Source organism: Cucurbita moschata, unplaced genomic scaffold (genome assembly GCF_002738365.1).
Source record: "Cucurbita moschata cultivar Rifu unplaced genomic scaffold, Cmos_1.0 Cmo_Scf00154, whole genome shotgun sequence".
Taxonomy (NCBI): domain Eukaryota; kingdom Viridiplantae; phylum Streptophyta; class Magnoliopsida; order Cucurbitales; family Cucurbitaceae; genus Cucurbita; species Cucurbita moschata.
The window spans coordinates 63,850-74,119 of record NW_019268670.1 but is presented as its reverse complement, the minus strand read 5'-3'; the positions used below and the strand labels follow the sequence as shown (position 1 = coordinate 74,119).

The 10,270-nt window shown below is 34.0% G+C and overlaps 1 long non-coding RNA gene across 2 annotated transcripts; it reads left to right on the top strand.

Moving 5' to 3' along the window:
* The first annotated feature begins 5,720 nt into the window (after window positions 1–5,720).
* On the top strand, window positions 5,721–8,635 carry LOC111440227. Of its 2 annotated transcripts, none has more exons than XR_002709916.1 (3): window positions 5,721–6,080; window positions 7,919–8,004; window positions 8,544–8,635. It is a non-coding gene; the product is annotated as an uncharacterized LOC111440227 (long non-coding RNA). The 2 variants fall into 2 exon arrangements; XR_002709915.1 differs by having other exon boundaries at window positions 7,916–8,004.
* Window positions 8,636–10,270: the final 1,635 nt, after the last annotated feature.

Genomic DNA, 10,270 nt, shown 5'->3' with positions numbered 1-10,270 from the left:
GCATGATGGTAAGTATAAAATGTCAACTATGAAGTTAGGTTGATTTCGAATATGAAGTCCTTAAATAAGAAAAGACTTAGACATAGGGGCATTTCAAGAATTGAACTCAAAACCTCTTACACCTCAAGTAAGAATCATATCACTAAACCAAATGCCTTTTCTTGAACACTTAATATTTTTAGCTTCTACTCAAATATATTTTTCTCTTAGTAGTTGGAGGGCTATAAAACGAAAAGTTGAATTATTATAATATACAAGGGTTATCAAATAAACCAATAACCCAACAGAAGAAACAAACTAATCAATTTTGGTTGGATTGATTCGGTTCAATTCATCAGTTTGTTTGATTTAATTTTTCTATTTTGCCTCGTATGACAAGAAAATAAAGTTGTATTGAATGCACCTTAGTTTCATTTATGACAAACTCATATGAAACATAATTGCATTAATAGTACTCAGAGTTGGAGTCTATAAGCATTTCATGAACTTCAGTGCAATTCATGCTTCATTAAAGATAGTTCATTCATATATAGGATTAATGACGAGGAACTACTCTTGATCCTGAGCGTGCGGGAGAACCCTTTACTGTTTACTTATTCATGACCCGAACGACGTAACCTATCAGTCTGCGGAACTACCAACTCTCTCTATCGTTCTACATTTATTGTTGAACAAGGAAGGGAAGGTGTAGTGTAAAGCTATAAGAAAGACTAAAGCAAGAGAAGATGAAGAAGCTCATTCCCCTATATGCTTTCTGATCCTGTTACAGTATTTGTAGTAAATAAAGGATATTCTATTCATTTGTTCCTTATGCATCCTTTACTGTCGAGTAAATCAAAGAAGAATCCGTCAAGACTGAAAGTTAAGTAGCTCGAGTAAAAGAAGAAGGGACAAGTTTAGTTCACTCTCTCTCATTCTTCTCTGGATTAATCTCATCTATCTTAAGTTCTAGAGCTTCTAAAGAAGATGTTTATTGTTTCATCATGCTCTTCTTTCTTATTTATAGCTTGTTATGGAAATTTTCTGTCTTGTCTTTCGATACCTTTTGAAAAAAATGTCAGCCCATTTTGTATTTGTCGTTTGAAACTCTTCACAAAAGTCCTTTGTTTTCTAAGAACATCGAAGTCTAGTTCAGCAACAACCTTTTTTTGCAAGTCTTTTCTAAACTCAATCTTTTTCTTTCTTTCGTTTTTTAACATGATTTTCTTCAGAATTATGCTCAGCTTCTGTGATGGTCATAAGTTTTTCCTTATATTTTCTTATCAGGCTTTCTTGCTTTATTTGTCTATTTTTGCTTTTTTTATTTGACTTCCCCTTCTGTTCTTTTATCCACTCATTGCTTTTCAAGTGTACACCTCTGCCGTAGTAAACGTATCCATACCCTTTCGGAGCTTTTTGCATATAAAAGACTTTTCTGGTTTTTACTGCTATTTATTTATTACTGCTGTTCGTTGTACTTACTCTTTTTAAAAAGGGGCTTGCTTTTCTTTATCGCAAGAAAAGGGCAATGTCTTACTTTACAGTCAGACCAGTTTTCTTCCTCGTTAGCTAATCAGATGGATTCTCTTACTTACTTAGAGAGATGTAAATAGAAATTCTTCTATCAATTTTTATCTCCCTTATTTTCTTCCAAACTTTAGAAGTGCTTCGGTTGGTCTGTCTCTATAAAAGAATTAAGCGCTGGAGACTCAGCTAGCAGAAGATCATAGATCATACTTCTTTCTCGATTGCTTTTCCCAAAGAATAGAGGTTTTTAAAGTAATAGCACAGATTTGGTCATTACCGTGCAGACAGAAAGAGTACCGCCCAGTTGAACGTCATACCTAACTTCTTTCTACGGTGTTGGCCCCTTGAAGGAGGCGGGAAGCTACCGCTTCTAGAATGCAAGCAACTCCTTTCCTTTACAGCGTACCCCGTGAAATAAGAACAAGAGGTTGATGGATGAAGTAATGGGAGTGAGAAATGATTACGGTTGCGGGAACTGGAGAAAGTAAGGAATCGTCGGTGACTTTTTGAATCAAAGTAGGGACGAGCCGAGTACTTCGACTACAGGGGGGGAAGCTTTGCTTCTATGACAGCTTTCTTCCTCCTCGCTTCTTTTCTTTCTGACGACTAGCTTCTCAAGTGGGTGGCTCTTGGTAAGCAAGCTACCTTCAGCATCGGTCAAATCCCTATCAATAATAGGCCGTAATAAATGGTGAGGAAGGATGCCCTAACGAGACTCTGAGTCAAGCCTTAGCCTATCTCTATAGTCAGGGGCCTTTTCTTCAAGAATAAGGAGTCTCCCTTCTTCTCACCTATTTACCTTGTCTTTGAGTGAAAGAAGGTGAGTTCAATATCAGTAGTTCAGCAGTTCAGCTGAGTTCAAGCAAGAAAGGAGAAAGAGCAGTTCACAATAGGGAGGGAATATCGTCAAAGGTTCAGGAGTGAAAGAAGGTTCGTTCCGATTCAGGGTCGAAGACATGAAACTGAGTTGGAGAGGGTCGAAAACGCTCGACGAGAAAAGGGAGGAGAGGGTTTCGGGTCTCATTCATCTCTTTTCTTCCTGCCCGATTAGTCTTTTCTTTGAGAAAGGTAAACGCTAACTCTCAAATTAAGCTTTCTTTCCTTTTATTCTAGAACAGTAAAGGAAAAGGAGGTTCAGGTTCAGGATAGGTTCGGGTTACGGAGCGAAGCAACTCGACGAGAAGAGAAGTTCAGTCGAATGAATCGATAGTGTTTACAGTTCATTCATAAATAGGATCAGTGTTTGAATAGTTCAACCCTACCATTGATAGTGTTTACGATAGAGAGAGAGTTAGTTGGAGGTCGAAGACCAGAGTCTGGTTTTCACAAGATATGAAAAAGAGAGTCTTTGTCCTGCTATTCTCGGCAATAGCTCTTTCGACGGGTTAAAAGAGAGAGAGGATTGGTGCCCGCTCTTTCCCAATCCAAGGGAATAGGCCTCTTACGGATCGGAAGGCTTCCTTCAGTGAGTGCGCCTGTTCAACTGAAACTCTAGAAGATGCCGAATTAGAAGAAGCTAGAGAAAGATCAGTCTCAGCTAAAGCCGAATCCGAAGACGCATTGGGAACTTTAAATTACTTCATGTGGAGCTTCATTACTATATGCTAGTTACAATCTTTAGGATTGACTAATTGAACACGAATTCATGGATTTAGGGAAATTTTTGTGTAATTATCAACTACAACTTATGTTTTCAAATTTTTAGGACATCATTTAGGTAGTTGTTTTTATGAGTAGTAAACTTGTTTCTTTGCATAATATGGATTTAGTTGAACTATTATTATCGATAAGATGGAGAAAGAAATTTTCTTTGAATTGACTAATAGACCTAGGTTCATCGTTGTTGTCTTTTAATTTGCGATTTTGCAAAAAGCTTAACTAATATGAACTGTCATGTCACAAGAATTTAAGGTAAATCAAGAATATACTCTACACATCATTCAAGATGGCAATAAAATGAAGTTAAATTGAACGCACTTTAGTTTCATGTTTGGCGTGTTCAAGATAAAACATAATTGTATTAATGATATTGAGCCTGAAGTCTATAAGAATTTAATGATCTTAAGAGAAATTCCTGTTTTATCAGAGGATACCAACTTTATATATGGTACTAGGAGTTCAAGAATCTGGTTAAGGAACGATTTGAAAGTTTTGAATTCTAGACCAAATTTGTACCTAATTATTTCTTTCTATGACTAATTATAAATTAAGAGAAAAATATTTTTGTAAAGATAGATTTATCTCTAAAGCTTTCGTGACGAAACCATGTTTAGACCAGCAGTTTAAAGTCAGGAGATGCGGTCACAGGTGTGATTATTTTGGATGGGTTCATAATAGAACGTATCGTTGAGATGAGGGTGCCTTCCAAGGTTGTGCACTCACGGATAGGGTTGTTATGTAGCGTTAGTCGGTCTTTGTGCTTGAGTTTTTTTTGTACTTTTTTTTTTAATAATTGTATCTGAAACACTTTTTTTTTTTGTTTGGATAAATTTGAACAACACTGTCTTATAATTTAATTTTATTTTATATTTAATAATGTGTTGTTTTCTCAATCTCATTTTAATTTTACAACATTTTCTTATTTTATATTAATTTACTTTTATTTTTATTTGTTTTCACTCTCAATTTTAGTTTCTATTTGAGTTCTGAACCCTTGAAATTTGGGTTGTGACGGATTGGTATTAGAGCGGATAGATTTTAAATTATATAGATTTTTTCTTAGGATAAAGAGTCATATATCTCTATGACTCTAGCTCAATGACACGTCTCTCCGCGACCAAGTAAGCAGTCTAACCCTATTTTATAGTATATGATATATTGTAAAACTTGTATGAATTTATTGTATGTTTTGATTTTCGTGGTAGTTATAAAATGTCCTTGGACGTTAAAGAGTGAACGTTAACTATATAAGACAATACTGGATCAATGTTATAGTGTCTAGATATGGTGAGGAGGAAAAGAGTGGTCATGAAATATCTAACTAGCCTTAGGAAAACAGAGAGTTGTCATTGCACAGTTCGAGACCTCTAATCCATGAAATTTTGGTACTAGAATTGAAGAAACTGGAGATGGTCCCTAAATGTCTGTATGGACCATTTTCAATCGCACTTTCTTTAGTTCCCTGGCAGCGTCAACCAGATTAACCCTACGGCGTGAAATCCTTGAGCTTCCACTCCTCCATGGTCATGGTATCCAGCTTCACCCCAAAAATGGGTTCTTGAATATCTTTCTTGTATAGATAATCTTCAATCTGCATCTTCTAGAAACTGATATCGAATCCATCAAACTTTTCAATTCCAGTCTTTGAACTTTCCATCTTCACAGATCGTGGTGAATCTCTCCTCGCTCTGATACCAGTTATTAGAATCACACAACAACGCACACACTTGATCTAAATGAACATAAAGAACATGATAGAGAAAATGTAAGAAGAAATATTGACTAATGGTTTTGTATTAATGACTTCAGGTATGCAAAGAGAGGATATGGAGAATGAGAAATGTACATTTAGGTGTTGGGTTTTATGTCCTAAAACTCATAGTTTGTAAACAAAAACATATTCTATTTTCAATAAAGTTATTATTGTTGTTTATTCAGTAAAGATTGTTATTGAACAAAGTGAACTTTACGATCATTAATCTAAATCCAATAAACTAAGAACACTCTGGCTATAGTATGATTACTTGAACTATATGTAGAGACATAAGAGTGGATCAAGTTCAAGTATATAGTCAAAATGATCTATAGTATAAGGATAAGGCTGAATACCTTATTCTGGGGATACTATGGATGCGGCCCACTTTAGTATATGATATAAACAATGTGATCACTAAATTGTACATGTGGAGACATGTGAGTGGGGGCGTCCTATGCAATGAGTATTGCATAAGATCGGACCATGAAGAAAATCACTCTCCCTTTATAATGTCGTTTACTGTTGAGACTGATTTTCTCACTACAAGAAAAGTACCTTTTCATAGCATTGTAGAATAGCATTTTTAAAATAATGCTATGAAAAAGAAGGAAAAAATGAATATTTTTTCCCTCTCTCTTCCCTCCCATTTTTTTTTTCGGTTTCGCTCTCATTTCTTTTTCTTTTTGGGTTTCCCTCTCATTTCTTCCCTTCTTTCTCCTAGCCCTAGATCCATCTCTTCTCTCTCATTTCTCTCTTTTCGGTTTCCATCTCTTCAAGCTCATTTATTCGGTTCTCTCTTAGCCCTAGATCTATCTCTTCTGGGCTTTTTCCTTTCTTTCCATTGACAGTTTCAAACTCACCCATTTCTCTCATTAGGCTGCTGGAAGTGGTCGACAACAACCACAACAACGGCGGTAGAGGCGGCGGCGAGGATCATGATCGAAATGCAGATGATTGGGATTGGACGGCCCTACTATCGCAATCGTACAACTAGAATGAACTGGATGAGATGCAGAGGAGCTGGCTTCTCGGTCCGGTGGAGGTTAAGAAAAACAGATATGTTGACCTAGGTTGTGTAATCATGTCGAAGAAGGCTTTGAAATAGAAATATCGGTGGAATCAAGATGTGCCCATCCTATTTTTTTTCGAACAACGCATGGTACGGCTCCCCCTATAAAAGATTTTGTATTTTAATCAACTTTTTTTTTCTTCTGTTGTTCAGTTTAGAAGCTTAGTGCTTGAAACAGCCTGAGCAGGGCTTTTGATTTTGATGCATCACTCTTGAATTTGATTCTTTAGTTAGGTAAAATAGAGTTAAGGGGCCATTTAAATATAGGAGAACCATTGTTGTAGAATAACTTTCACTTCAGTGTTAGGAGGACATGTGTGGTTGCGGTAAGAAAGGGAGGGGTGAAGGGGAAATCATAACCATTAGCTCATTATGTTATTGGCTATTTGGATGAGAAGCATAGATATAGACACGAGACAAATTAATATAAGAAAGATAGAACACTATATTTTTAATGTCTAGAACACACTATAAATTACCATAATTAAGCGATTAAGTAACTGAGAGTTGCTTCGAGCAGTGGAGAGGGGTGAAAGGGAAATGATTGAGAGTGAAAAATTGATAAGATGTGAATGATTAAAGGGGCAAGCATAATAATATTGGAGACTAGTGGAGATTTTGATATAATTTAGTTGGAAAGGAAAGAGTGTTGTATGGGATATTAAGTAAGATTGTTGGGACTTGAGCAAAGAAGAATAATAATAGAGACTTGGTAGGTTTTGTTTGGTGTAATTTGAAGTACGGTGTGAATTTTAAATGTGCTAAGAAGTATACAAGTCTGGAGGGAGGAAATTTGGACTTTTGGTAGTGTGCCAATGTCTTCTTTAGGCTCTATGTCAAATTAGAGATTGAGAAAATGTGACCAATTTTTCAATAACAAAGTTGCAAAGTTGCACAACAAGCTGCTTTCCATTACCTTCACAAGGATTCAAATATGCTTTGGTAGATACCCACATTTTGCTTATGGAAAGAATTCTAAACTCTTCACAATATGGTAACAAATTTTTCTCTGCTTATTTATCATTTTTTTTTCAATATTTACTATTTTGGTTTTAGTTGATGATGTGAGGATGAGTACATGTGAAAAAAATGTTAATGTATGCCTTCTTCCTCTTTTCATTTTTTTTTTTTTTGCTCTTGGGACATTTTATCTTTTTAGTTCTTTATTATCTCTTACACATGAGTGATTCTACTCCAAATTCTTCATTGTCTTAATTCACTTTGAAAAATATTTATCTAATGACAAAATTTTAATTAAAAGACCCCTATCCATTACAAAGAAGACTTTTAATCCTTTGTTTCCCTCTTGATTTAAGCTTTGGAACGTACAATTTGTTAAAGTAGGTCGCACTGTCACAATTAGTGTTGTCATCATATATTTGTTTTGGTTTTAATGTTAATGATTTGTTCTTATAGGGTGCATATAAGGTTAGTTGTTGTGGAAATAGGTTGTTATGGAATGGGAGTGAGGTCAAGGAATAATTGAAAGTGTGTCTCTATCTTCTCTTTCTTGCATTTCTTTGATATTGAGTAATTGTAAACAAGTTCATTCATAGAATAGGTGGAAAATGAGATCATTTTAGAGATTGTTACAAAAAATTTCTAATATCTCACTACTAGTCTACACTATATAAGTCTCTATCTCTTTTTTCCTTTTCTTACCATTGCATGTCTTTGTGGTCATAAAAAAGAATACATTTGTAGCTTTTAAATATAACATTTTGAACTAAAAGCTATGAAAAATTGAACACCATGAGCTATATTTTTTGTTGTACAATTTTTTAACTCCGCAATTTTTATTTCTCACCCCTTCCATCTTTTGGTTTTTGTCCATTTCATTTCACAACTTCTTTCCCTCCTCGCACATCAAAATTCTTCTTTCATTTTGTCAACCTACTTCTATATTACTAATTATCCTCTCTCAGAAGGTTAGAGAGATGAAGATGAGCAGAGCAATAGTGACTTGAAGGAAGAGGCTTTCGAGATGTCGTACAACGAGCCTCCAAAGATTTAGGTAAGTTCAATTGGAATTGGTTGCTATATTTTAGATTCTTGACGTTCAACTATGGATTTAGAGTCACTTCCTCTAATACTCTTCTCTATTTATGATTGTTTTGAATTTTAAAGTGGTTTTGGCCAAAGAAGATGTAGAAGTGTAGAGATATTCTGATTCTAAGTTTGATCTTCATTTGAATGATGTGAATTTTGTTATTATGATTTGATATGACTAAAGTGAGATTTGAGAATCTCTTTCTAGTTTGGAAGAATTTTGATTTTTGAATTTGAATTTTTACAGCAAGTTTCTCTCTATTTAATTTAATGTTATACATACATTTCAATGTGAAATTTGGAGAACTCTCAAGTTTAGATTTCACTTTTTTTTCTTTATAATCATTTTTTGGTATGATTCTAAGGCTAAATTGAGTTAAAATTTTCCATTTTCTAATTAGGATTTTAGTGGTTATAAGTAATAGTAAAATCTTGTTTTTATTTTACTTATTTTTTTTTTGTTCATTATCTTATAAAATGTTGTTTTAATATCTAATATCTCAGCTGAAAAGTTTGTAAGAGTATACTCCACGAGCAAAGATGATAGAAGACTTACAATACAAAGCCTTAACATGATAGCGACTCTCATTTATTGAACAACAAGGAGAATACTTTATCTTGTATCATTTGAATACATTAGTTTTTAACCTAAATAGATTATAAAATTTCAATTCAGTGTTATGTATTTCATGTGTGTTTAGTTAAAGATGTGTACTTGGATTAAATTTTATTACGATATAATTAATTCAACGATATTTAAATATTAAAATAAAATTTGACAACAAAAAATAATGAATTCTATGAAAAGATTATTAGAATAATTATAATTATTATAAATGATTAAATAACTTTATTATAGCATAATATTAAAGCTATAAATGTTATATTATAACGTTAAAAAAATGCAATTATAAGCTGAAGATAACACAATATTTTAGTTATGTTAAACATATAATAGCATTAATAAAAACGCTATAAAATGATTATATAACAACGTATAAAAGCTATAACTTCATACTTTATTATACCATTTATTATAGCTACAAAAAAACGCTATAAAATGTCCCAGACTTTTAATAACATGGGCTGTCACGACGTACGAAAAACGCTGTAAAAAGTCTATGATAGCATTTTTCGTAAGCTATTGTATTCATTGTTTCTTGTAGTGTCTTTTCATTCGATAACCTAGGTAACTCGGTTTTAATCCTGAGCTAACCATGAACTGCTATTTATTCGGAATTACCCTTAGATTTGCATGGGTGAGAGGCTCTAGTTCGCCGACTCAATAGGCCTCCCATTTCAAGGGTAAGACTAGGTGAATGGCTGGGGACGTGGGGTGCAAGATGAAATTCACTCCTACCCACTTGTAGGGATAGAAGAGAGGTAGTTCCCTTAAGCACTGACTTCAGGTCTTGAACAAGGGGCCCCACCCTCTCATTGGCCTGAGAAGGATTCGGTTTACTGGTTGGACCACAAACCAATTGTTCATTAGAGGATCAGTGAGACATAAGGAACAAGAAGTAACTTTAGGGGTAAAACGGTAAATTGACCCAACTCTAGTTACGAACAACCTGTGAATGATCGACTTACTAATCATGGTTATATCAAATGGAATATCTATAGTGAAGGGAGTGCAACTACTAGGCTATAGTTGAGTGTCCTTGTAGTTAACGAATGTTGGTTAAAAAGGTTAATGAGTTTAACCCGTTAATCTAGGATCGTTGGAGCCCATGACCTATAGGTCCATTAGGTCCCTCTGCTAGCTCATATCGGACTAAACCATAGAATAGTGTGACGAGTGAGTTCGAAGTGTTCGAATTCAAATTAGGGAATATGCGCTACATATATACGATATATTTAACCGCATTTTTGTTTTATTTACGAATTAAACAAAAAGAGAGAATCTGAGATATTTAAATAAGATTTAAATATCTTAATCAATTATATGTGGAATTGATTGGGATTGGGATTTGAATTAATATTAAATATTAATTAAATAGTTTAATTAATCATTTAATGTTACTTTAATTTGAAATTCATTATTCAAATTAATTGTTGAATTAAAATGAAGAAAGTCAAAATGTTGACTTCATTTAATGGAAAAATTCATGTTAGTGGAATTTTGAGGCGTCAAAATTTGGTTTAACCAAACTTGCATGCTTGCTAAATAAACCTCACCAGTTTGAATGGAATTTTGAGTGTCAAAATTTGGTGATCTAAAATTTGCATGA